The sequence below is a fragment of the Pristiophorus japonicus genome, chromosome 5 (genome assembly GCF_044704955.1).
Source record: "Pristiophorus japonicus isolate sPriJap1 chromosome 5, sPriJap1.hap1, whole genome shotgun sequence".
In the NCBI taxonomy this organism is placed as follows: Eukaryota; Metazoa; Chordata; class Chondrichthyes; family Pristiophoridae; genus Pristiophorus; species Pristiophorus japonicus.
The window spans coordinates 76,002,495-76,028,643 of NC_091981.1; the positions used below are offsets into that span (position 1 = coordinate 76,002,495).

A 26,149-nucleotide genomic window follows, 5' to 3' on the forward strand; every position below is an offset into this window, starting at 1 on the left:
CCCTTCTCTTCCTCCCCCCCCTTCTCCCCCCCTCTTCTCTTCCTCCCCCCCCTTCTCTTCCTCCCCCCCTTCTCTTCTCCCCCCCCTTCTCTTCCTCCCCCCCCTTCTCTTCCTCCCCCCCCCCCTTCTCTTCCTCCCCCCCCCTTCTCTTCCTCCCCCCCCCCTTCTCTTCCTCCCCCCCCCCTTCTCTTCCTCCCCCCCCCCCTTCTCTTCCTCCCCCCCCCCCCTTCTCTTCCTCCCCCCCCCCCTTCTCTTCCTCCCCCCCCCCCTTCTCTTCCTCCCCCCCCCCCTTCTCTTCCTCCCCCCCCCCCCTTCTCTTCTCTTTCTCTTCCCCCCCCCCCCCCCCCCCCCTGCAAAATAGGCCCAAGTGGCTGGACACACGCCCTTTTGAAAAAAAAACTGAATTAAAATGAAACTAAACTAACGTAGTAGAACTGGAGCAAACTTAATGCTGAGAATTGCGATTTCTAAGGTACTCCATGCTAAACTAGTTGCTCCAAAAGAGCAACTCCACCTGAAATTTGGGCCCAGTTTTCCCTGGTTGGCCCTCCCCAAATGCATTACCTCACACTTATCCAGATTGAATTCCATTTGCCACTGTTCCGCCCCCTGACCAGTACATTGGTATCTTCCTGCAGTCTACAGCTTTCTTCTTCATTATCAACCGCGTAGCTGATTTTAGTATCATCTGCAATCTTCTTAATCATACCCCCAAAACTCAAGTCCAAGTCATTGCTGTATACCACAAAAAGCAAGGGACCCAGCACTCAGCCCTGTGGAACCCCACTGGATACAGCCTTCCAGTCACACAAACACCTATCAACCATTACCCTTTTCTTCCTGCCTCTGAGCCAAATTTGGATTCAACTTGCCATTTTGCCCTGGATCCCATATGCTTTTATTTTTGTGACCAGTCTGCCATACTGAACATTACATTAATTGCCGCCCTGCTAGACTCGGGCAGACTCTCCTGCAACCTCCATCTCAAAATTGAAACGGGATTCCAATTCTTGCTCTTCGGTCCCCATCCATTTTAATAATGTGATTGGCCTCCAATTCCCTTCTATCCCCTTTATTTTTATAAGCTCAGCTATGATATCTCTCCTCATAGACGGGGCCAGGCTTCCCTCAGTTTTAATCTCCTTAAAAATCTCTAAGACTGTTGATACTGGATTCTTTTCCCTTCAATCTGTTTCAGCGAATTCACTGACACACGAACACTTTTAGTCTTAGCAACATAAGACCTTTATTGGAGAATCTCCCAGCCGGGACCTGTTAAGATAAAGGGGAACACACTCGAGTCGAGTTTGTCCACCTCTGTCCTGACAAGCTACGTAACAGTACAAAAGCTCAACAATTATACATTGTTACAGCAGAACACATTTGAGTGACACTTAGTTTATACAATCATTGGTCGATTTCCCCCATAGCATACCCAATTGCAGGCTAACAACTCTTTGACATAGGGCGGGCTCCAGGGATGTGTTTATTGTTTCGATTTCCCTATTTCATGGCTGGATATAGCAGCCCCTCGTCTGACTCATGTCTGACTTTTGCTTTTTCACATAACTCGTGTTTGACCACAACTCTGAGTAATCCTTAGTTTGTGTCGACAGGGCAAATATCGCAGCTGGACAATTTCTCTTGGCCATTTTCCCATGATCCCTTACTAACACATTCGCAAACCTTCTATCTACATTCTCAAGACCAATAGATTTAAAATCTCTTTTTTAAAAAAAAATCTTTATACAATTCTGCACTTAGTCCATCGGTCCCTGGGCTCCCCCATTCATTCCACTTATTGCTACTTTTATTTCCGCTAATCCTACTCCTTTGTCACACATGCTTCTCTCATCCTTCTTTAAACCCTCTTCAATAAAAGCACTAATCTTTTGCATCGCCAATTTGGAAATGTCTTTTGTATATAACTCTTGATAAAAGCTAATAGCCGCCTCCATAATCTCTCCACTTTCATTAATCTTTTCCCCAATTTTCAACTCTCCAGTTAATGACAACCTTTGTCGCAACTTCTCTTGCTCTAGAAAATATCAAGTGCATCTTTCTCCCTCCAATGCATCTTTAGCCTTTGAAATTAGAATGGCCTCCTTTCATTTTTGAGCTTGCAATAATTCCCACTCTTCCTTTAAAACCTTCCACTTAGTCTCTGCTCCCTTATCCCCTTTGTCAACGACTTTACAGATATCTGTTAACTTTTTGTTTATATTCTCCTCTTGATGCCGGTTAGCTGTTGCTCTCTTTCCCACACTGTATCGAAAAAAACTTTTACCTCCTATTTGAAATTGTCCCATCAAACTTTTCTTTCTTTCAAAAATAAGTGAAGAAAGATTATGAAAGTAAACTAGCATGAAATATAAAAACAGATAGCAAGAGTTTCTACAGGTACATAAAAAGGAAAAAAGTGGCGAAAGTAAATGTTGGTCCCCAAGAGGATGAGACTGGGGAATTAATAATTAATAATGAACCGGGGCAGAGATATTGAACAAATATTTTGTATCGGTCTTCATGGTAGAAGACACTTAAAAGCATCCCAATAGTGGATAATCAAGGGGCTATAGAGAGGGAGGAACTTAATACTATCACTAATGAAGTAGTACTCGGTAAAATAATGGGACTAAAGGCGGCGGACAAGTCCCTGGAACTAGGGTCTTAAAAGAAGTGGCTGCAGAGATAGTGGATGCATTGGTTGTAATCTACCAAAATTACCTGGATTCTGGGGCAGTCCCAGCGGATTGGAAAATTGCAATGTAACGCCCCTATTTAAAAAAAAAAGGAGGCAGACAAAAAGCAGGAAACTAGACCAGTTAACCTAACATCTGTCGTTGGGGAAAATGCTGGAGTCCATTATTAAGGAAGCAGTAGCGGGACATTTGGAAAAGCATAATTACATAAGAACATAAGAAATAGGAGCAGGAGTAGGCCATAAGGGCCCCCCCCCCATTTAATACGATCATGGCTGATCCGATCATGAACTCGGGTCCACTTTCCTGCCCGTTCCCATAACCCCTTATTCCCTTATCAGTCAAGCAACTGTCTATCTCTGTCTTAAATTTATTCAATGTCCCAGCTTCCACAGCTCTCTGAGGCAGCGAATTCCACAGATTTACAACCCTCAGCGAGAAGAAATTCCTCCATCTCAGTTTTAAATGGGCAGCCCCTTATTCTAAGATTATGCCCTCTAGTTCAAGTCTCCCCTATCAGTGGAAACATCCTCTCTTCTTCCACTTTGTCAAGCCCCCTCGTAATCTTATACATTTCGATAAGATCACCTCTCATTCTTCTGAATTCCAGTGAGTAGAGGCCCAACCTACTCAACCTTTCCTCATAAGTCAATCCCCTCATCTCCGGAATAAACCTAGTGAACCTTCTCTGAACTGCCTCCAAAGCAAGTATATCCTTTCGTAAATATGGAAACCAAAACTGCACGCAGTATTCCAGGTGTGGCCTCACCAATACCCTGTACAACTGTAGCAAGACTTCTCTGCTTTTATACTCCATCCCCTTTACAATAAAGAACAAGATTCCATTGGCCTTCCTGATCACTTGCTGTACCTGCATACTAACCTTTTGTGCTTCATGCACAAGTACCCCCAGGTCCTGCTGTACTGCAGCACTTTGCAATTTTTCTCCATTTAAATAATAACTTTCTCTTTGATTTTTTTTTCTGCCAAAGTGCATGACGTCACACTTTCCAACATTATACTCCATCTGCCAAATTTTTGCCACTCACTTAGCCTGTCTATGTTCTTTTGCAGGTTATTTTGTGTCCTCCTCACACATTGCTTTTCCTTCCATCTTTGTATCGTCAGCAAACTTGGCCATGTTACACTCACTCCTTTCTTCCAAGTCGTTAATATAGATTGTAAATAGTTGGGTTACATAGAAACATAGAAAGTAGGTGCAGGAGTAGGCCATTCGGCCCTTCGAGCCTGCACCACCATTAAATATGACCATGGCTGATCATGCAACTTCAGTATCCCATTCCTGCTTTCTCTCCATACCCCTTGATCCCTTTAGTCACAAGGGCCGCATCTAACTCCCTTTTGAATATATCTAACGAACTGGCCTCAACAACTTTCTGTGGTAGAGAATTCCACAGGTTCACAATTCTCTGAGTAAAGAAGTTTCTCCCCATCTCGGTCCTAAATGGCTTACCCCTTATCCTTAGACTGTGACCCCTGGTTCTGGACTTCGCCAATATCGGGAACATTCTTCCTGCATCTAACCTGTCCAATCCCGTCAGAATTTTATATGTTTCTATGAGATCCCCTCTCATTCATCTAAATTCTAGTGAATATAAGCCTAGTCGATCCAGTCTTTCTTCATATGTCAAGGCTGCCATCCCTGGAATCAGTCTGGTGAACCTTCGCTGCACTCACAATAGCAAGAATGTCCTTCCTCAGATTAGGAGACCAAAACTGCACACAATACTCAAGGTACGGTCTCACCAAGGCTCTGTCCAACTGCAGTAAGACCTCCCTGCTCCTATACTCAAATCACCTCGCTATGAAGGCCAGCATACCATTTGCTTTCTTAACCGCCTGCTGTACCTGCATGCCAACCTTCAATGACTGATGTACCATGACACCCAGGTCTCGTTGCACTTCCCCTTTTACTAATCTGTCACCATTCAGATAATAATCTGCCTTCCTGTTTTTGCCATCCAAGTGGATAACCTCACACTTATCCACATTATACTGCATCTGCCATGCATTTACCCATTCACCTAACCTGTCAAAGTTCCCCTGCAGCCTCCTCACAGCTCACACTGCCACCCAGTTTCGTGCCACCTGCAAACTTGGAGATATTGCATTCAATTCCTTCGTCTAAATCATTAATGTATATTGTAAATAGCTGGGGTCCCAGCACTGAAACCTGCGGCACCCCCACTTGTCACTGCCTGCCATTCTGAACAGGACCCGTTTATTCCCACTCTTTGCTTCCTGTCTGCCAATCAGTTCTCTATCCACGTCAATACATTACCCCCAATACCAAGTGCCTTAATTTTGCACACTAATCTCTTGTGTGGGACCTTGTCAAAAGCCTTTTGAAAGTCCAAATACACCACATCCACTGGTTCTCCCTTATCCACTCTATTAGTTACATCCTCAAAAAACTCTAGAAGATTTGTCAAGCATGATTTCCCTTTCATAAATCCATGCTGACTTGGACCGATCCTGTCACTGCTTTCCAAATGCACTGCTATTACATCTTTAATAATTGATTCCAGCATTTTCCCCACCACCAATGTAAGGTAACCGATCTATAATTCCTTGTTTTCTCTCTCCCTCCTTTTTTAAAAAGTGGGATTTCATTAGCTACCCTCCAATCCATAGGAACTGAACCAGAGTCCATGGAATATTGAAAAATGACCACCAATGCACCTACTATTTCTAGGGCCATTTCCTTAAGTACTCTGGGATGCAGACTATCAGGCCCTGGGGAATTTACCAGCCTTCAGTCTCTCCAATTTCTCTAACACCATTTCCTGACTAATAAGGATTTCTCTCAGTTCCCCCTCTCGCTAGACCCTCGGTTCCCTAGTATTTTCGGGAGGTTATTCATGTCTTCCTTAGTGAAGACAGAACCAAAGTATTTGTTCAATTGGTCTTCCATTTCCTTGTTCTCCATTATGAATTCCCCTGATTCTGACTGCAAGTGACCTACATTAGTCTTCACTAATCTATAGAAGCTTTTGCAGTTAGTTTTTATGTTCCCTGCAAGCTTACTCTCATACTCTATTTTCCCTCTCCTAATTAAACCCTTAGTCCTCCTGCTGAATTCTAAATTTCTCTCAGTCCTCAGGTTTGTTGCTTTTTCTGGCCAATTTATATGCCTCTTTCTTGGATTTAACACTTTCCCTAATTTCCCTTGTTCGCCACGGTTGAGTCACACAGGGATGTACAATTGTTGAAGTTCATCCATGTGATCTTTAAATGTCTCCCATTGCCTATCCACCGTCAACCCTTTAAGTATCATTCTCCAGTCTATCCTAGCCAATTCATGTCTCATACCATCGAAGTTTCCTTTCTTTACGTTCAGGACCCTTTCTCTGAATTAATTGTGTCACTTTCCATCTTAATGAAGAATTCTACCATATTATGGTCACTCTTCCCCAAGGGAACCAGATTGCTAATTAATCCTGTCTAGTCACACACAACCCAGTCTAGGGTGGCCTGCTCTCTAGTTGGTTCTCAACATATTGGTCTAGAAAACCACCCCTTATACACTCCAGGAAATCCTCCCCCCCACCGTATTGCTACCAGTTTGGTTAGCCCAATCAGTATGTAGATTAAAGTCACCCTGATAACTGCTGTACCCTTATTGCATGCAGCCCTAATTTCCTGTTTGATGCCATCCCCAATTTCCCTACTACTGTTTGGTCGTCTGTACACAATCCCACTTGCATTTTCTGCCCTTTGGTGTTTCGCAGCTCTACCCATACAGATTCCACATCATCCAAGCTAATGTCCTTCCTTACTATTGTGTTAATCTTCTCTTTAACCAGCAATGCTCCCCCACCTTTTCCTTCCTGTCTGTCCTTCCTGAATATTGAATACCCCTGGATGTTGAGTTCCCAGCCTTGGTTACCTTGGAGCCATGACTCCATAATCCCAATTACATCATATCCATTAACTGCTATCTGTGCAGTCAATTCATCCACCTTATTACGAATACTCCTCGCATTGAGACTCCGAGCCTTCAGGCTTGTTTTTTTTAACACTTTGTCCTTTTAGAATTATGTTGTAATGTGGCCCTTTTTGATTTTTACCTTGATTTCTCTGCCCTCCACTCTTGCTTTTCTCCTTCCTACCTTTCGCTTCTGCCCCCTTTTTACTTTCCTCTGCCTCCCTACATAGATTCCTATCCCCCTGCCATTTTAGTTTAAACCATCCCCAACAGCACTAGCAAATACTCCGCCCAGGACATCGGTTCCGGTCCTGCCCAGGTGCAGACCGTCCGGTTTGTACTGGTCCCACCTCCCCCAGCACCGATCCCTGCGGCACCCCACTAGTTACTGATTACCAACCAGAGAATGAACCATTTACCCCAACACTCTGTTTTCTGTTAGCCTGGATAGAGGATTGGCTAACTAATATATTACCCCCAACCCTGTGAACTTTTATCTCGTGCAGTAACCTTTTATGTGGCACCTTTGTCAAATGCCTTTTGGAAGTCTAAATACACCACATCCATTGGTTCCTCTTTATCCACCCTGTTCGTTATATCCTCAAAGCATTCCAGCAAATTTGTTAAACATGAATGACTTCGCCTTCATAAATCCATGCCTGACCGAATTATGCCTTTACAAATGTCCTGCTACTGCTTCTTTAATAATGGACTCCAACATTTTCCCAACCACAGATGTTAGGCTAACTGGTCTATAGTTTCCTGCTTTTTGGCTGCCTCCTTTTTTTAAATAGAGTGTTACATTTGCAGTTTTCCAATCTGCTGGGACCTCCCCAGAATCCAGTGAATTTTGGTAAATTACAACCAATGCATCCACTATCCTTGCCGCTACTTCTCTTGACCGTAGGATGCAAGCTATCCGGTCCAGGGGATCCGCCTTTACTCTTACTGAGTATCACCTCCATAGTGATTATGTTTGTGTTAAGTTTCTCCCCCTCTATAGGGCTCAACTCCCCAGGAGTTGCCCTGTTTTTTTTTGGAGTAACTTAAAAATCGCCAATTTCTCCATTTAACTTGCTCCAGTGTAAGTCAGTTAGGTTTTTTTCCAGTTTTAGTTTTCCCTCTCCAAAAGGGGGTGTGACCAGCCACTTGCGCCTCTTTTGGCCATAGAAGCAAATTTGGCCAGCTAACAGTTACTCTAAACTAACTTAGGCCAGTGTATGTGGTCACTTTTGTAGGCACAGAAAAACCTTACCTACATTTAAGAAATCAGCGCAGGTAGAGATGGGGGTGGGGGGTGGGGGAACGGTGAGTTAGAGGATTCTAACGCACTAAACACCTTCAACATCACAACATCTGCACAACATCAAAAATAAATGAAAGTTAAATCAACTACTGGAAATAGAGCAGTCCCACCTTGCCGACTGCAGAACGCAGCGGCTAGCCCTCCTGCCAGGGCTAGGGACAACAGGCACGCATAACTAGGGGTGAGGGATTTTTATTTTTTATACTTGTTCCTAAAGGTAATGGAACATGATTCAGTTTTAATGTAAAATATCTTTTATGGATATTTTACAATGCACTTCAACAACAACAGCAGCAACAACAGCAAAGAAAGGCTGCACCCATCCCTCACCCACATCTCGGGGAAAGTGCACTTCCTCATAGGGTCGGTGGTGGGGGTGGGGGGGCGGTTGGGGGCCCGGCTTGGGTCTCACCGATGGCTGGTGCATGGATTGAAATGGGAGTGGCATTTGAGTATCCGGCCTTTGTGCCCTTATTGCAGCAGATAGCTCCCTCATGTCATCTGCCATCGTTTGTACACCCTCTGAAATGCCCGCCCTCAGTTCCCGTCTCAGTGCTGATATTTCTCCCGACAGTGTCGCTAATTCATCACGCACCCCACTGATGGTCGCCACGAGTGATCTTGTGAGGGCATTGGTCTCCTCACCCAATGACATAACCTGATTAACATCTGATGAAGGCTGCATCTCAGGAGAGCCTGGTCTGCTTCTCCTTCCCCTCGCCATGGGTCTGCCTAGTGGCACCCCTCCAGTGTGAGTCGCAGGCTGGGACGGTGGGGTACTGGGTGTTCCAACATGCATTTCACCACCGCCACTGGGACCCGCAACCTCGGAAGGTTGAAATCATGGAATGTCGCCGCGGAGCTCAGGGAGGTTTCTGGCAGAGTGATGCCCTGTTCTATGGACTGATCCATATCACGATCAGCATTCTCCCGTGAACACTTTTCCATGGACCCCTCCCCCCCCCTCCCCCCCCATCCACCTTGGCCTGGAGCGCACGCATCTGGATCTTCTGGTAGATCTTCAGGATGTTTAGGATTGTCGTCGTCTTCTGCAAAACACAACAGAACAGTCAAATGGTTCGCAGCAGAGGAGGGGGGCAGGATGGGTGGCATGAGTAGTCTCTCACATATCAGGTCAGTCAGCAGGTTGATTTGAAGGGCGACGATGCATTTTAATGACCCTTGCGTGTGGGTCCAGCTTGTGCAGAGCTGATTCTTTTTCTGCAGGTGCGACTCAGCAAGGCAGCAACCCTCTGCTCTAGGGGTGATAGTTGGTGCAGATTTCGTGGCCCTCCTCTTGTTCTAAGTCTTTCCTTTTGTAGTGGGCCAATTTCTTCAAAGATGAAAATATAACTTTTCACACATGGTGCGCTTCTGATGGGTGGGACATATACAGATGGTCACATTTACAATTGCAATTCAATTTCAAGATGAAGAGATTACTTACGCTCACTACTTGACCAATGTCCTGCCATTTCTTTCTGCATTGGCTTCCAGATCTTGCGGTATTCACCCCTGCAGAGTATTCTTCTGCAACTAGGTTCCATTGTCTTCTCATTTCTTTGGGTGGAACTTTTGTGGGACCACTCTTACTGATATCCAGCTCCAGCCATTTGTCCTCAATGACGGGGACTAGTTTCTCCACTTCCTCGTGGAGGAAATTCTTTGTTCTTGTTGCACGCTTTTGCGTCATTGGTGTATTGGACTTGCACTCAGGTTATCTTGAAAAATCACAGTTCTCACCTTTCCTCCACCTATGCAGCACTCCTTTCCATCAGCCACCCAAAAATCACTTAACACCTTACCTTTTATCTATGGTCCATTGCCAATGCTGCTGAGGCACTGAGGACGCTCTCCCTTTAATTGGCCAATTGCCAAGCTTCCTGCCCCATGCTGAAACGCGCATTACGCATGCGTGCACGCTGAAATGGGCGTGTCCCCCTGCCAGCACTCAGTGGTCCCAAGCCCCGCCCTCCTACCGGCTGCGCTGAGCAAGCACGGCCCAAGCTCCGCCCCCCGCAGGTTTCTCAGCGCCACGCCACGGGACCACAGGGATCCAGGAACGGCCAAATTATCCCGATGTGTTTTTTTCCCCCACAGTCGGTGTACCACGGCTAACTACGCCGCTCTAACTGGCTGTGGAAATTTGAGCCCCTTGACTATCCACTATTGGGATATTGTTCGTGTCCTCTACTGTAAAGACTGATATAAAATATTTGTTCAGAATTTCTGCCATCTCCATGTTCCCCATTACTAATTCCCCCGTCTCGTCCTCTAAGGGACCAACATTTACTTTAGCCACTCCTTTTTTTTTTCCTTTTTTATATACCTATAAAAAAACTCTTGCTATCTGTTTTTATATTTCGTGCTAGTTTACTTTCAGAATCTATCTTCCCTTTATCATTTTTTTAGTCATTCTTTGCTGGCTTTCAAAAGCTTCCCAATCTTCTGTCTTCCCACTAGTTTTGGCCACTTTGTATGCCCTTGTTTTTAATTGGATACCATCCTTTATTTCGTTAGTTAGCCACTGATGGCTATCTTTTCTTTTACACCCTTTCCTCCTCACTGGAATATATTTTTCTTGAGAGTTGTGAAATATTTCCTTAAATGTACACCACTGTTCATCAACCATCCTACACTTTAATCTATTTTCCCAGACCACTTTAGCCAACTCTGCCCTCATACTTTCATAGTCTCCTTTTATTTAAGCTTAGTACGCTGGTTTGAGATCCAACTTTCTCACCCTCCATCTGAATTTGAGTGATCATAACATGGTTGAATTTCAATCAAAGGCCATCTTTACTAGGAGATTGTTTATTAATCCTGTCTCATTACACAGGGCCAGATCCAAGATAGCCTGCCCCTGGTTGGTTCCGTTACATACTGCTCAAGGAACCCATCCCTTACGCACTCTATGAACTCCCCTTCAAGGCTACCCTGACCAATTTGATTTGTCCAGTCAATATAGAGGTTAAAATTACCCATGATTATTGTTGTTCCCTTTTTACAAGCCCCACTATTTCCTGGATTATGCTCCGACCAACAGAGTTGATACTGTTAGGGGGCCTATAGATTACACCACCAGTGACTTTTTCCCCTTATTATTCCTTATTTCCACCCAAACTGTTTCAACATCCTGATCATTTGAACCAATATCGTTTCTCATTATTGCAGTGATTCCATCCTTTATCAATAGAGCTACCCCCACCTCCTTTTCCTTTCTGTCTGTCCTTCTGCATTGTCAAATACCCCTGAAGATTTAATTCCCAGTCTTGGTCACCTTGCAACCACATCTCTGTAATGGCTATCAGATCATACACATTTGTATATCTTTGTGCCGTCAACTCATCTATATTGTTACAAATGCTACGTGTATTTAGACAAAATGCCTTTAAATTTGTTATGTTTTTTTTCCTACTTATTTCCTCTTTCCTTCAAACTCACTTTCTTTTATTTTTGCTTTCTAATTCCAGGTTTACTCTCCTCCCTACTGAATCTATTTTCAGGTTCCCATCCCCTGCCAAGTTAATTTAAACCCTCCCCAACAGCACTAGCAAACCCTCCCCTATGAGGATATTGGTCCCGGCTCTGTTGAGGTGCAACCCATCCGGCTTGTACAGGTCCCACCTCCCCCAGAAGTGGTCCCAAAGCCTCGGGAAACTAATGCCCTCCTGCCTGCACCATCTCTCCAGCCATGTATTCATCTGCTCCATCCTCCTATTTCGGTACTCACTAGCTTGTGGCATTGGGAGTAATCCAGAGATTACTACCTTTTTAAGGTCCTGCTTTTTAATCTCTCTCCTAGCTCCCTAAACTCTGCCTGCAGGAACTCATCCCTCTTTTTACCTATGTCATTGATTTCGATATGGACCATGATCTCTGGCTGTTCACCCCCTCCCCCCAGAATGCCCTGCAGCCGCTCAGTGACATCCTTGACCCTGGCACCAGGGAGGCAACATACCATCCTGGAGTCACGTCTGCGGCCGCAGAAATGCCTGTCTGCTCCACTGACTATTAAATTCCCTATCACTATAGCTCTTCCATTCTTCACCCCCCACCCCGGTGCAGCTGAACCACCCGTGGTGGTGTGGATTTGGTTCTGGCAGCAATCCCAGAGCCACCATTCAGAACAGAGTACCAGTTGGAGAGCGAGATGGACTCTTGCACTACCTGCCTAATCCTCCTCTTCTGTCCGGCGCTCACCCAATCCCTAACTGCCTGCACACTGTTAAGCTGCGGTGTGACCATCTCCTAGAAATGTGCTATCTACGTAATTATATCAAGCAGATAATATAATTCAATCAATCAGCATGGTTTTATGAAAGGGAAATCTTGTTTGACAAATTTGCTGGAGTTCCTTGAGGATGTAACAAGCAGGGTGGATAAGTGGGAACCAGTGAATGTGGTGTATTTGGATGTCCAGAAGGCATTCAGTAATGTGCACATAAAAGATTACTGCACAAGATAAAAGTTCGTGGGGTTGAGGGAAATATATTAGCATGGATAGAGGATTGGCTAACTAACAGAAAACAGAGAGTTGGGATAAATTAGTCATTTTAAATTGGCAAACAGTGACTAGTTGGGTGTCGCAAGGATCAGTACTGGGGCATCAACTATTTACAATCTACATTAATGATTTGGATGAAGGCACCGAGTGTAATGTAGCCAAATTGTGAGGAGGACACAAAATCTGCAAAGGGACATGCAGGCTAAGTGAGCGGGCAAAAAATTGGCAGATGGAGTATAATGTGGCAAAATGTAAGGTTATCCCCTTTGGCAGAAAAAATAGAAAAGCAAATTATAATTTAAATGGAGAAAAATTGCAAAGTGCTGCAGTACAGAGGGACCTGGGGGGGGTCATGAAACACAAAAAGTTAGTATGCAGGTACAGCAAGTAATCAAGACGACAAATGGAATGTTGGCCTTTATTGTAAGGGGATTGGAGTATAAAAGCAGGGAAGTCCTACTGCAACTGTACAGGGTATTGGTGAGGCCACACCTAGAGTACTATGTACAGTTTTGCTCTCCGTATTTAAGGAAGGATATACTTTAATTGGGGGCTGTTCAGAGAAGGTTCACTAGGTTATTCTGGAGACGAGGGGGTTGACTTAAAATAGGTTGGGCCTATACACATTGGAGTTGAGAAGAATGAGAGGCGATCTTATCGAAACATGTAAGATAATGAGGGGGCTTGACAGGGTGAATGCAGAGGGGATATTTCCACATAAAGGAAACTTAAAACTAGAGAGCATAGTCTCAGAATAAGGGACTGAGATGAGGAGGAATTTCTTCTGAGGGTTGTAAATCTGGAATTCTCTGCCCCACAGAGCTGTGGAGGCCGGGTCATTGAATATATTTAAGGTGGAGATAGACAGATTTTTGAGCGAGAAGGGAATATAGGGTTATGGGGAGTGGGCAGGGAAGTGGAGCTGAGTCCTGATCTGATTAAAAGGCAGAGCAGGCTCGAGGGGCCAGGTGGGCTAGTCTTGCTCCTATTTCTTATGTTGTTATTAATAAAGGTTTCTTCCGAGCATTCTTTATTATCTTTAAAATCCTTTCTTTATAAGCAATTTCTTTCAGGTATTGATTGTTTAAAATCCACACCCCTGGACCAATCTTAACTCTGCTGTTCCTAATTATAAGAACCACAGCTGACTGGTTACAAAAAAAAAATACTGTTTTTTAAAATAAATCCATTACCTCAGAACTTAACCCTTCCCGCATTAACGCAACATTTTTTCAGCTCTGTTTTAAAACATCAGTCACACAACCTCTTCTGGAGAACTTCCTTATTATGGGGTTCCAATCCCTCCATAAATCTCATTTAAATTTTCCATCATTTTTACAATCGTGCCTCGAGTTATCATCCTTAAAGGTCATCTGGGGTGAAATTAAAAAATACATTAAAATCCCCCACTACACAAGGGTTTTCCGCCTCTGGCACATCTGTGAATAACCACCGAAAAAACCTGCGATGCTTGCAATGGTCATTTGGCGCATAGTCAACGTATTTACTGAGGCGTACGAAAGCATGGACTTGCGCTTAATATCCGTAAGACAATGATCCTCCACCAGCCTGTCCTCGCTGCACAGCACTGTCCCCTAGTCATCAAGCTCCACGGCGCGGGCGGCCTTGGACAATGTGGACCATTTCCCATACCTCGGGGAGCCTCTTCTCAACAAGAGCAGACATTGGTGACGAGATTCAATACCTGCACCAGTGCAGCCTTCGGCCGCCTGAGGGAAAGTGTTCGAAGACCAGGCTCTCCAATCTACCATCTACAAGGCTATAGTCATACCCACCCTCCTGTATGGCTCAGAGACATGGACCATGTATAGTAGAAACCTCAAGTTGCTGGAAAAATACCACCAACTCTCCAAGATCCTACAAATCCCCTGGGAGGACAGACGCACCAACATTAGCGACCTCGACCAGGCCAACATCCCCAGCATTGGAGCACTGACCGCACTTGATCAGCTCTGCTGGGCAGGCCACATTGTCCGCATGCCAGATACGAGACTTCCAAAGCAAGCGCTCTACTCTGAACTCCTTCACGGCAAACGAGCCAAAGATGGGCAGAAGAAATGTTACAAGGACACTCTCAAAGCTTCCCTGATAAACTGCAACATCCCCACCAACATCTGGGAGTCCCTGGCCAAAGACTGCCCTAAGTGGAAGAAGTGCATCTGGGAGGGGGCTGAGCACCTCAAGTCTCAGCGCTGAGAGCTTGCAGTATTCAAGTATAGGCAGCGGAACGAGCGTGCAGCAAACCTCTCCCACCCTCCCTTGCCCTCCACGACTATCTGTCCCACCTGTGACAGGGTCTGTGGCTCTTGTATTGGACTGTTCAGCCACCAAAGGACTCATTTTTAGAGTGGAAGCAAGTCTTCCTCGATTCTGAGGGACTGCCTATGATAAAATTTTAAAGAGATCACAATTAAATTCCTGCATTTTTACCTTTAGCTGTTATAATCTCCCCTCAATGTCCTTGTCCACCAAGGCAACGTTCTCTTTTATGGACAAACTCTCTAAAACAGCTATCCCTCTACAGTTATTATTTGCACAACTTGCAAACACTTTTTCCTTCTGAACTATTTCTAGGATCTCCTCATCCCAAACGATTTCTTGTAGCCTTTAAAATACTGCAGCAACTGCTGCAATTTCTTCTTCCCCTCAGTCTGTTCATTTGATTGAGACCAATGTAATCATTGCTCCTAGTAAAAGAAGTGTGCCCACTAATCTCCCTCCACCCCCCCCCCCCACCAAAATCATTTAATCTCCGGTCCTTCCCTCCTCTTATGCTCCTTCCCAACTTTTTGGGCAGCTGTTGCTTTCTCCTGCAGCCTCTGACTGTTTTTCACCTCCTGTTTGAACTTTCCCTGCAGTTTCAGCCTCTTCCTTGGATTAGATTTTGGCTGTGGAGCTGCCCCTTCTCCCTCCTTCTGCCCCTCACTAAATTTTCCCTTCCCACATGATGCCCCCCCCCTTGCAAATTTCATGTCTCCATCCTCCTCTGACTCCTCACTTTCGAGCTCCTCTGTAATCTCCCGTCCCTGTTCACCGTCAAATACATAATCTCCCATAGAGAGTCTTCCTGCTAACATTGTTTCTCCATCAGTGCCGCTCCTTTCAGCTTCATCTCCACTGCTGAGCCTTGCTCTCTGGGACAAGAAGAGGCACAAAATTGCGGAGCAGAAAACAGGATGGAGATGGTGGAAAACGGCAAATACGGTGGAAAAGGACAAAGACAGCGAAGGACAGCACGGGTCAAGGACAGAGTCGGGCCATAAAGTAGGTTTAAAGGAACGGTCTTAAAGAAAGAGAGGTTTAGGAAGGGAATTCCAGAGCTTCAGGCCTCGGCAGCTGAAGACACGCCCAGCAATAGTGGAATGATTAAAATCGGGGATGCACATGATGTCAGAATTGGAGGAGTGCAGAGATCTGAGGGTTGCGGGGCTGGAGGAGGCCATGGAAGGATTTGAAAACAAGAATGAGAATTTTAAAATTGGAGCATTGCTTAACCAGGAGCCAATGTAGATCAACGAGCACAGATGTAATAGCTGAACAGGACTTGGTGTAAGTTAGGATACAGGCAGAAGAGTTATGGATGAGCTCTTGTTTATGGAGGGTGGAAGATGGGAAGCCTGCCAGTTGTGTATTGGAATAGTCTAGAGGTAACAAAAGCCTGGATGAGGGTTTCAGCAACAGATGAGCTTCGGCAGGGGTAGAGTCAGGCGATGGCCCCAATGCCTTTGGTTGTCCCAATATTGAGTTGGATGAAATTCCTGCGGATCCAGGACTGGATGTCGGACAAGCAGTCGGACAATTTAGAGACAGTCAAGAGAGGTGGTGATGAGGTAGAGCTGGGTGTCGTCAACATATATGCTCACAGGCATGTGACCTTCAATGTTCTGAAGCTGCTCAGTGATATCCTTTACCGTGGTAGCAGGGAGGCAACTCACAATGCAGTGCTCACGTCTCCCCCTGTGCATTCTTTTGCTCCACAGTGCCATGCTCCAGACTGGAACATAGGAACAGGAGAAGGCCATTTAGCCCCTTGAGCCTGTTCCGCAATTAATGGGAGCACAGGTGTAATGGCTGAACGGAATGTGGTGTAAGTTAGGATATGGGCGTTAGGAGCTGCAATTTTGCCCCATGTCCCTTAATACCTTTGGTTAACAAAAATCCATCAATCTCCGATGTAAAATTAACAATTTAACATCAATTGCTGCTTGTGGAAAAGAGTTCCAAACTTCTACCACCATTGATGTGTAGAAGTGTTTCCTAATTTCATTGCTGAAAGGACAGGCTCTAATTTTTAGACTATGCCCCCTAGTCCTAGACTCCCCAACCAGTGGAAATAGTTTCTCTCTATCTACCCTATCTATTCCCCTTAATATCTTGAAAACTTCAATCAAATCTTTTACCCTCTGCTTAATTTAACCCTTGAAGTCCGGTTATCATTCTGGTAAACCTATGCTGCATTCCCTCCAAGGTCAATATATCCTTTCTAAGAGTGGTGCCCAGAATTACTCACCGTACTCCAGGTGTGGTCTAACCAGGGCTTTGTATAGCTGTAGCTTAACTTCTAGCCCTTCACTCCTTTTAAGGTGTTGTCGCCCTCATTGGTATTCAATACTGAAAACCAATAGTGAGTGCCACAGTCCTGGAGGATTCCTGCTGAATGACCACCCATTTACTGTCCTGAGCTTTTTGTGGGTGTGAGGTGACCACCTCCTGAATTGTAAGATCCAGGATATTCTCAGCCTCCCATACGCCCTGTCGAAAATCTGAGCTCGAGCAGCCAGAGCCACTTGGTCATCCAGGACACTTCTTTATTATTTCTTTAATATTTATGTATTATTCTCATTTAATAACATTTCAGATCCCTTTAAATATCCCTACTTAGTTTATTTTATCCCCTTGGATATTAACTTAAATTTGTATCCGTTTATTTAAAATTCCCCCATTCTCTCATTCTTCTCCACATGAATGTACTATTCCTGCTGGGGTACTGTTCGATGGGTGCTAACTGCCCTCCAATAGCTCACAATTTTGCGATTCTTTGGCTGTGATCTTGCCAACTGTGGCATGTCCGGGGTGGCAGATGGCGACCCCGCTCCTGGCTCCAGCCCGCACTGTGGAGAATCTTCCATTGATGGGGCTTGTTAAGCCCGCCCTGCGAGGTTCCTGGCCAATTAACAGGAAGCAGGTCTGATGATGTCATTTGATGACATGTCATCAGCCGGTTCCCCTAAAGGGACCATGTCCGCATTCATTTTGACAGTTGTTCTGTCAGCGTTCTGCAGCATTGAGGTACTGAAAACACTGACGAGCACTGCACAAATGTGTACGGCTGCACCTCGGCTCTCCCATGGAGGGAGTCACAGCATGCAGGGAGGTTCTTTTCCCTTCCAATGGACGGAAGAGACCTCCCCAGGACACCAACGCAGCCTGGTTGCACATCGCACAGGAGGGCACAAGCAGGGATGTTGTCAGGAGGATCTGGCTGCAGTGGCGCAAACCTTTCAATGATCTCTAGACCGCAAAATGTTACTGCAAAGCCACACTCAACCTCATCCTTTTGTGCCACTCATCAGAGAGTTAAACATGTGGTTCAAAGACTGGTGTGGGAGAAATGGGTTTTAGTTTGTTGGACACTGGCACCAGTACTGGGGTAAGAGGAAGCTGTTCTGTGGGGATGGGCTCCACTTAGACCGTGCTGGGACTAGGGTCCTGGTGAATCAAATAACTAGGTGTTGAAGAGGGGGCTTTAAACTAATTAGTGGGGAGGGTTCAGGTGAGCGAAAATTTTAAAAGTGAAAGAATAAAGAGAAGGCAATAGAGTAGGATAGCACTGGGGGAAATGAAAACCAGAGCATGACGGGAAGGGACAGAATGTATAAACATAAAGGTGAATCAGAAAGTGGGGTCAAAGCAGGAAAAAATAGTAAAAATAACAAATTTAAAGCTCTTTACCTTAATGCACGCAGCATTCATAACAAAATAGCTGAGTTGACGGTACAAATGGGTGTGGTCTGATAGCCATGACAGACGCGGTTGCAAGGTGACCAAGGCTGGGAACTAAATATTCAGGGGTATTTGATAATTTGGAATGACAGACAGAAGGGAAAAGGGGGTGAGGTAGTTCTGTTAATAAAGGATGAGATCAGTGCGTTAGTGAGAGACGATATTGGCTCAGAGGATCAAGATGTTGAATCAGTTTGGGTGGAGATCAGGAATAATAAGGGGAAAAGGTCACTGAACAGTAGCTACATTGTTGGACGGAGGATAAATCAAGAAATAATGGAGGCTTGTAAAAAAAGGAATGGCAATAATCATGGGCGATTTTAATCTTCATATTGATTGGACAAATCAAATTGGCCAGGGCAACCTTGAAGAGGAGTTCATACAATATATCCGGGATAATTTCCTTGAACAGTACGTTGTGGAACCAACCAGGGAGCAGGCTGTCTTAGATCTGGTACTGTGTAATGAGATGGGATTAATAAACGATCTCCTAGTAAAAGATCCTCTAGGAATGAGTGACCATAACTTGATTGAATTTCATATTCAGTTGGAGGGTGAGAAAGTTGGATTTCAATCCAGTGTCCTAAGCTTAAATAAAGACTACAAAGGTATGAAGGCACGAGTTGGCTAAACTGGACTGAGAAAATAGATTAAAGTGTGGGACAGTTGATGAGCAGCAGCAGATATTTAAGGAGATATTTCATAACTCAACAAAAATATATGCCTTGAGAAGGAAAGACTAAGAGAACGGATAACCCTCCGTAGCTTACTTAGGAAATAAGGGATGGTATCAAATTGAAAACAAGGGCATACAATGTGGCCAAGACTAGTGGGAGGCCAGCAAAGAACGACTTAAAAAAAATATAACGAAGGAAGATAGATTATGAAAGTAAACTAGCACGAAATATAAAAACAGATAAGAGTTTCTACACTTATATAAAAAGGAAGAGTGGCTAAAGTTGGTCCCTTAGAGGATGAGACTGGGGGACAGGGAAATGGCAGAGACTTTGAACAAATATTTTGTATCGGTCTTCACAGTTGAAAACACTAAAAACGTCCCAATAGTGGATAATCAAGGGGCTAAAGGGAGGGAGGAACTTAATACAATCATTATCACTAAAGAAGTAGTACTCGGTAAAATAATGGGACTAAAGGCGGACAAGTCTCCTGGACCTGATGGCTTGCATCCTAGGATCCTAAAAAAGTGGCAGCAGAGATAGTGGATGCATTGGTTGTAATCTACCAAAATTCCCTGGATTCTGGGGAGGTCCCAGCAGATTAGAAAACTGAAAATGTAACCCCCTATTTTTTTTTTTTAAAAGGAGGCAGACAGAACATAACATAAGAACTTAAGAAATAGGAATAGGCCATATGGCCCCTCGAGCCTGCTCTGCCATTTAAACGATCATGGCTGATCGGATCATGGACTCAGGTCCACTTCTCTGCCCGCTCCCCATAACCCTTATTCCCTTATCGGTTAAGAAAGTAGGAAACTATAAGTTGGGAAAATGCTCGAGTCCAGTATTAAGGAAGCAGTAACAGGACATTTGGAAAAGCATAATTCAATCAAGCAGATTCAGCATGGTTTTATGAAAGGGAAATCATGTTTGACACATTTGTTGGCGTTCTTTGAAGATGTAATGAGCAGGGTGGATAAAGGGGAACCAGTAGATGTGGTGTATTTGAATTTCCAGAAGGCATTCGATAAGGTGCCACATAAAAAGTTATCCACGAGATAAAAGTTCACAGAATTGGGGGTAATATATTAGCATGGATAGAGGATTGGCTAACTAACATAAAACAGAGAGTCTGGATAAACGGGTCATTTTCCAGTTGGCAAACTGTAACTAGTGGGGTGTCACAGGGATCTGTGTTGGGGCCTCAACTATTTACAATCTATATTAATGACTTGGATGAAGGGACCGAGTATAATGTAGCCAAGTTTGCTAATGATACAAAGATGGGTGTGAAAGCAAATTGTGAGGAGGAGACACAAAATCTGCCAAGGGATATAGAGGCTAATTTGGCAGATGGAGTAGAATGTGGGAAATGTGAGGTTATCGACTTTGGCAGAAAAAATAGAAAAGCAAATTATAATATAAATGGAGAAAATACTGTGCTGCAGTATAGAGGGACCTGGGAGTCCTTGTGCATGAAACACAAGAAGTTAGTGTGCAGGTACAAGTAATCAGGAAGGCAAATTGAATGTTGGCTTTTATTGCAAGGGGGATAGTGTAAAAGCAGAGATGTCCTGCTACAACTGTACATGGTATTGGTGAGGCCACACCTGGACTATTGTGTGCAGTTTTGGTCTCCTTATTTAAGGAAGGATATACTTGCATTGGAGGCTGTTCAGAGAAGGTTCACTAGGTTGATTCTGGAGATGAGGTGATTGACTTATGAAGATAGGTTGGGCCTATACACATTGGAGTTGAGAAGAATGAGAGGTGATCTTATCAAAACATATAAGATAATGAGGGGGCTCGACAAGGTGAATGCAGAGAGGATATTTCCACTTGTAAGGCATAGTGTTAGATTAAGGGCCGCATTTAAAACAGAGATGAGAAGGAGTTTCTTCTGAGGGTTGTAAATCTGTGGAATTCTCTGCCCAGAGAGCTTTGGAGGCTGGGTCATTGAATATATTTAAGGTGGAGATAGACAGATTTTTGAGTGATAAGGGAATAAAGGGTTATGGGGAGTGGGCAGGGAAGTGAAGCTGAGTCCATGATCAGATCAGCCATGATATTAAATGGTGGAGCAGGCTCGAGGGGTCAATTGGCCTACTCCTGCTCCTATTTCTTGTGTTCTTATGTTCTTGCATCCCGTCATCCTTCCCTACCCTACTGCTGCACATCATTACTCATACCAACTTACTTTGCACCTTCACCCATCTCGCTCTCTCTATCTACATAATCCCATCCCCATCTCACTAGCTACCCCTCACACTCGCCCTTATCCTTGTCCAATCATAGCAACTAATAACACACAAGCGTAGGCACTTTTAGCCAATGTTCATGTAGAGTTTCTGCTAATGTGGTGTCAAACATTGACATTTGAACATGGCGTTCTTGGACAGATTTGTGTGAACCTTTGGAAGTGACTTAGTGAGTTATAGTGAATGGTGAGACATAAGGGTACCCCCTGCAATGATGATGAGTGAAAGGAATGGCTTGGGCATTGCAGGGATGCTTTATGGTGCTGGTGTGGGGTGGTACCAACCTGCAGCATCATGTGGCACCCAGGGTGTACAGCATTAAGTGAAGTAAATCTGGCCATGTTGAGGCCATCCCGAGCAGCAATGTGGTCGGGTGCTGATGCTCTGTGTCGTGTGCAGTTGATTGTGCAGAAGGTTGGTGATGTTGCTGATACTGGTGTGTTTAGTGATGTTGGTGTTGAGGCTGATTGTGGTGGGATTCTGAGGACCACGATGAGATATTTTCATGGGCTGATGGCAGTTGGAGTTGAGATGACAAAAGTGATCTGTCAATGATAGAGATTGCTCCAGTGAGCTGGCACTGGATAGAGAGTTCACTGCAAACACTTCCAATCTGCGTACAGCTCAAAATTCAGATGGATTCAGCTTCTGAGTTTGGAAAGTGAACAGCTGTGAAATGGTAGCTTTTATACCACTTCTGCAGCTGTCAACTTGTCAAAGCAATGGAGAGTCATTGACAACCCAACACACTTGCCTGACGTGAAGCCCAAGCGACAGGAAGCTCCTGAAAAAGTTGGAAAAATGCTAAGTACCTTGTAAAATTCTTTTAAAATATCTTTTTAAAGTACCTCACCGCTTTGGGTCTGTGAATCGTAGTAGACTCTGCAATTTGGAAACTGACCAGGAGGTGGATTCAGAGCGGGATTCCGCCCCGCTCAATCATGGCCATTTGACAGTGGACCCGCATCCAAACCTGCACACGCAGGGCTGGTAAGTTTCCGGCATTTATATGTGAACTTTGATTGGAAATCCTACGGTCATTCACTATTATGGAGTTGAAGTGGATCACTTTTTATTGGAAAAATCTGGAAACCTTGGCAGCCTTTTAATCATTTGTAAGAAAGACCTTGTAAATGTATTTTAAATGTTCAATACACTCATTATTCCCCCTTCAATATAAGCTAAATATGGCAATTGACAGAAAAGATTCTTGTAGCACTGGAAATTCCCTAATTTGCAGTATATCTGCAATAAAGGCACCAGAAACTAGTACAATACCTTTTCTGTGAAGATCATTCGGTGTCACACTTGTAGGGAGTTTTTGCTACGGGGGTCTTTGGTGGCTGTTGGTGTATTGGGCCTCTCTGTCCCTTCTAGGGGACGGTCCAGCAGCTTATGCCTCGCTGACCACTAAACTGGCGGTTTCGAACCCCCCAGCATCCCTATCTGGTTCTAACCTCAGAATTTTGGTGGATTATGAGCTTCCACAAGGGAAAACAAAACACTCAGACAAGTGGTCCTTGGAACGAAAAAAACGTGTAAGTCCAATTTATTAACCACAGTAAGTTTCCAACAAGGTCAAACTTCATCAAAACACATATCTGACACACACTTATAAACTATGAAAATCTATGGGAAGAAACGGGCACACCGAAAACCTTACACAATTTTATCTTTACAAGACATTTCCAACACCACCTCCACCCCCCTTTTTACCTGACTGACTGAGGCTGACAGTTGGGAAAAGAAACCCCAGGATAATACTTACGATCCCTTTTAACAGTTATTTTTTTAGCCTTAGGATGGTTGGTTTACGGGGTAGCTGGAGTGAATGTTGCCTCTCCCAGTTCGGTCTCCGGTTCTTCAGCTGGTTGGCCTCGGGGCATTGTTCGGTGTGCGGCTCGGCTTCTTGAGACGATGTTGGGCCTCTCGGTAGTTGGGTTGTATATTCTGCACACAAGTCGAGTCCAGGGCCCGTTCGATGGTAGGTTTCCCAGCCGGTAACAGTCCGTCTCCGTTCTCTCTCGGTTTCTGTCTCTCTGTGACTGTTACTGCTCCTCGACTCCTTCTCCTACTGCTCCAGCTGCTTCTCCCCTTTACTTCGGTGGTTCCGTAGCTCCTATATTTGTATCCAACTTAGTTCTGGCCTTTTCGCACCCAAACTCAGTTGGTGGTCCATTGTGTAAGTTTGGGCGGGGAGATAGCTTTGAATATTTAATCAGAAGTTGTCACAGGTACAGGTAGGTATGAGGACAGGGGTATTGTTTCAGTGCACATTGGTGCCTCAAGTCTGCTGGTCCTTTGTAACAGTCCTGGGAGTCAATCGGTTTGGGCCTCCCATTAGGGCCATCACCGCAGTGATCTCAGGACTATTGTCCACTGTCCATATTAATCAGGTAGATGATGGTCCACATTCATAATTTGATTAGGGGCGAGTCATATTTTCCAACTGGGCCGGGTAGTCCCCATTGTTTGAGGGTTTCCCCTTTTCAGGTCCGACTCGACCCTGATTGGCCTGCCAGAATGCACTTTTCCCGCATTGGCCAGTGCCTCTGTCTCGCTTGTGAGCCAGACTCCACAATGTCTGTATCTGCCCACACGTTTCCCAGCCTGCCTGGTCTGAGGATTTTACTTGGCCAAAAATGTTCATTTAAAATGTATAGGACGATCCCATATTAGTTTTCTTGTCCTTGGGGTGTTCCAAAAGAAAATGCGGCTGTGGATTTTCGAACCGTACACACTTCCACTCTGAAATAACCACTTTCACATAGTTTTCAAATGAAAATGCCAGACAATATAAAAATATAAAATAACAATTGCCAAGGAATGTGTTAAAGGCTTTAGCCACACTGTTGATTGTTGTTTGTCTTAGTGTACATTTGGGAAGAGCTTTTTACACATTATTTGTACTGCTTTGAGTTACAGGTAAATATTTAATTTCATTACCGATTACTTAATCCAGATCAGTTAAGAAGTCGAGGAACTAAACTATAAACTAAGTTACTTAAATACAAATTTAATTACATTTAATTAAATAGAACAAGGTCATATAGGGATGACAGTGCAGCATGTAGGAGTTTGTGGAGAGCATTGAGACCCCGGATAACCACGTTTGCAAAAACATAGAAATCTACAGCGCAGAAGGAGGCCATTTTGGCCCATCGTGTACACACCGGCTGCCAAAGAACCACAAGGCCCTCGGTCAGTAGCCCTGAAGTTTGCATATAAAACAATGAACAATGGCGGAAAGGTAAAGAGCATCTGGCCCAACCAGTCCGCCCAACTGCGGCATCCCCTGCCCCGCAATCTTCTACACTCCACCCCAACAGGAGCCATGTGATCTCCTGGGAGAGGCAAAAAAAAAAATTCCAGGCCAATTGCAGAAAACAATCTAGGAAAATTCCTCTCCGACCCATCCAGGTGATCGAAACTAGTCCAGGAGATCTATTCTGGCCATATTCGATTCCTTGCAGTACTTGCCATCGTGTCTGCGCCAGCCAACAAGAGGTTATCCAGTCTAATTCCACTTGCCAGTTCTCGGTCTGTAACCCTGCAGGTTGCAACACTTCAAGTGCTCATCCAACCACCTTTTAAATGTGGTGAGGGTTTCTGCATCCACCACCTTTCCAAGCAGTGAGTTCCAGACTCTCGCAACCCTCTGCGTGAAGAAGGCTCCCCTCAAATCCCCTCTAAACCTTCCACGAACAACCTTAAAACTATGCCCCCTCGTAATAGCCCCCTCCACCAAGGGAAATAGGCCCTTACTATCCACTATGTCCAGGCCCCTCAAAGTTTTGTACACCTCAATGAGGTCGCCTCTTAACCTCCTCTGTTCCAATGAGAACAAACTCAGCTTATCCAATCTGTCCTTATAGCTAAGATTCTCCATTCTAGACAGCATCTTAGTAAATCTCCTCTGAACCCTCTAGTGCAATCACGGCCTTCCTATAGTATGGCGACCGGAACTGCACACAATACTCCAGCTGTGGTCTAACCAGAGTATTATATAATTTAAGCATAAACTCCCTGCTCTTGTATTCTGTGCCTTGGCCAATAAAGGCAAGCATTCCGTATGCCTTCTTAACCACCTTATCTACCTGGCCTGCTACTTTCAGGGATCTGTGGATTAGCACTCCAAGGTCCCTTTGTTCATTTACACTATTAAGTGGCCTACTGTTTAATGTGTATACCCTTTCTTTTTGTTTTTATTCGATTTTTAATTGGATAAGTCTAATTAGAGGGATGGCAGCGGAGCTCAGTCCTGTGGAGTGCACATCTGGCAACTTGTGGGAAGTCCTGGACGCTTCGCACGGCTGAGACACCCATGTATGCAGGAGGTGTCTCCAGCTTCAACTATTCGAGCTCCGCGTTTCGGAGCTTGAGCGGCGGCTGGGGGAAATACGGTGCATCCGTGAGGCTGAGAGCTACGTGGTTAGCGCCCTGCAGCTTAAAAGCATGCAGGCAGAGGGGAAGTGGGTGAACACCAGATGGAGGGAGAATGCTAGGCAGGTAGTGCAGGAGTCCCCCTGCTGAGTTCATCTCGCTTTCCAACCGATATTCTCTTTTGCACACTGGTGAGGGCGTTGGTGTCTCTGGGGAGTGCAGCCAGAGCACCACGGGTGGCTCAGCTGCATGGGAGAGGGACGAAGATTAAAAGAGTTCTAGCGATGGGGGATTCTATAGTTAGGGGAACAGACAGGTGTTTCTGTGGCCGCAGGTGTGACTCCAG

At 44.8% G+C, this 26,149-nt stretch overlaps 1 protein-coding gene across 6 annotated transcripts in view; it reads left to right on the forward strand.

The window, feature by feature from the left end:
- Window positions 1-26,149, forward strand: part of ankhb (ANKH inorganic pyrophosphate transport regulator b) — a 207,503-nt gene that overhangs the window by 9,607 nt on the left and 171,747 nt on the right. For 2 of the 6 annotated variants that reach the window (XM_070880719.1, XM_070880718.1), the window contains exon 2: window positions 22,266-22,410. The exons of the other annotated variants lie outside the window; for them this stretch is intronic. The gene's annotated coding sequence lies outside the window, so the exon portion shown is untranslated. The remainder of the gene's footprint in view (window positions 1-22,265; window positions 22,411-26,149) is intronic. 6 annotated transcript variants of the gene reach the window in all.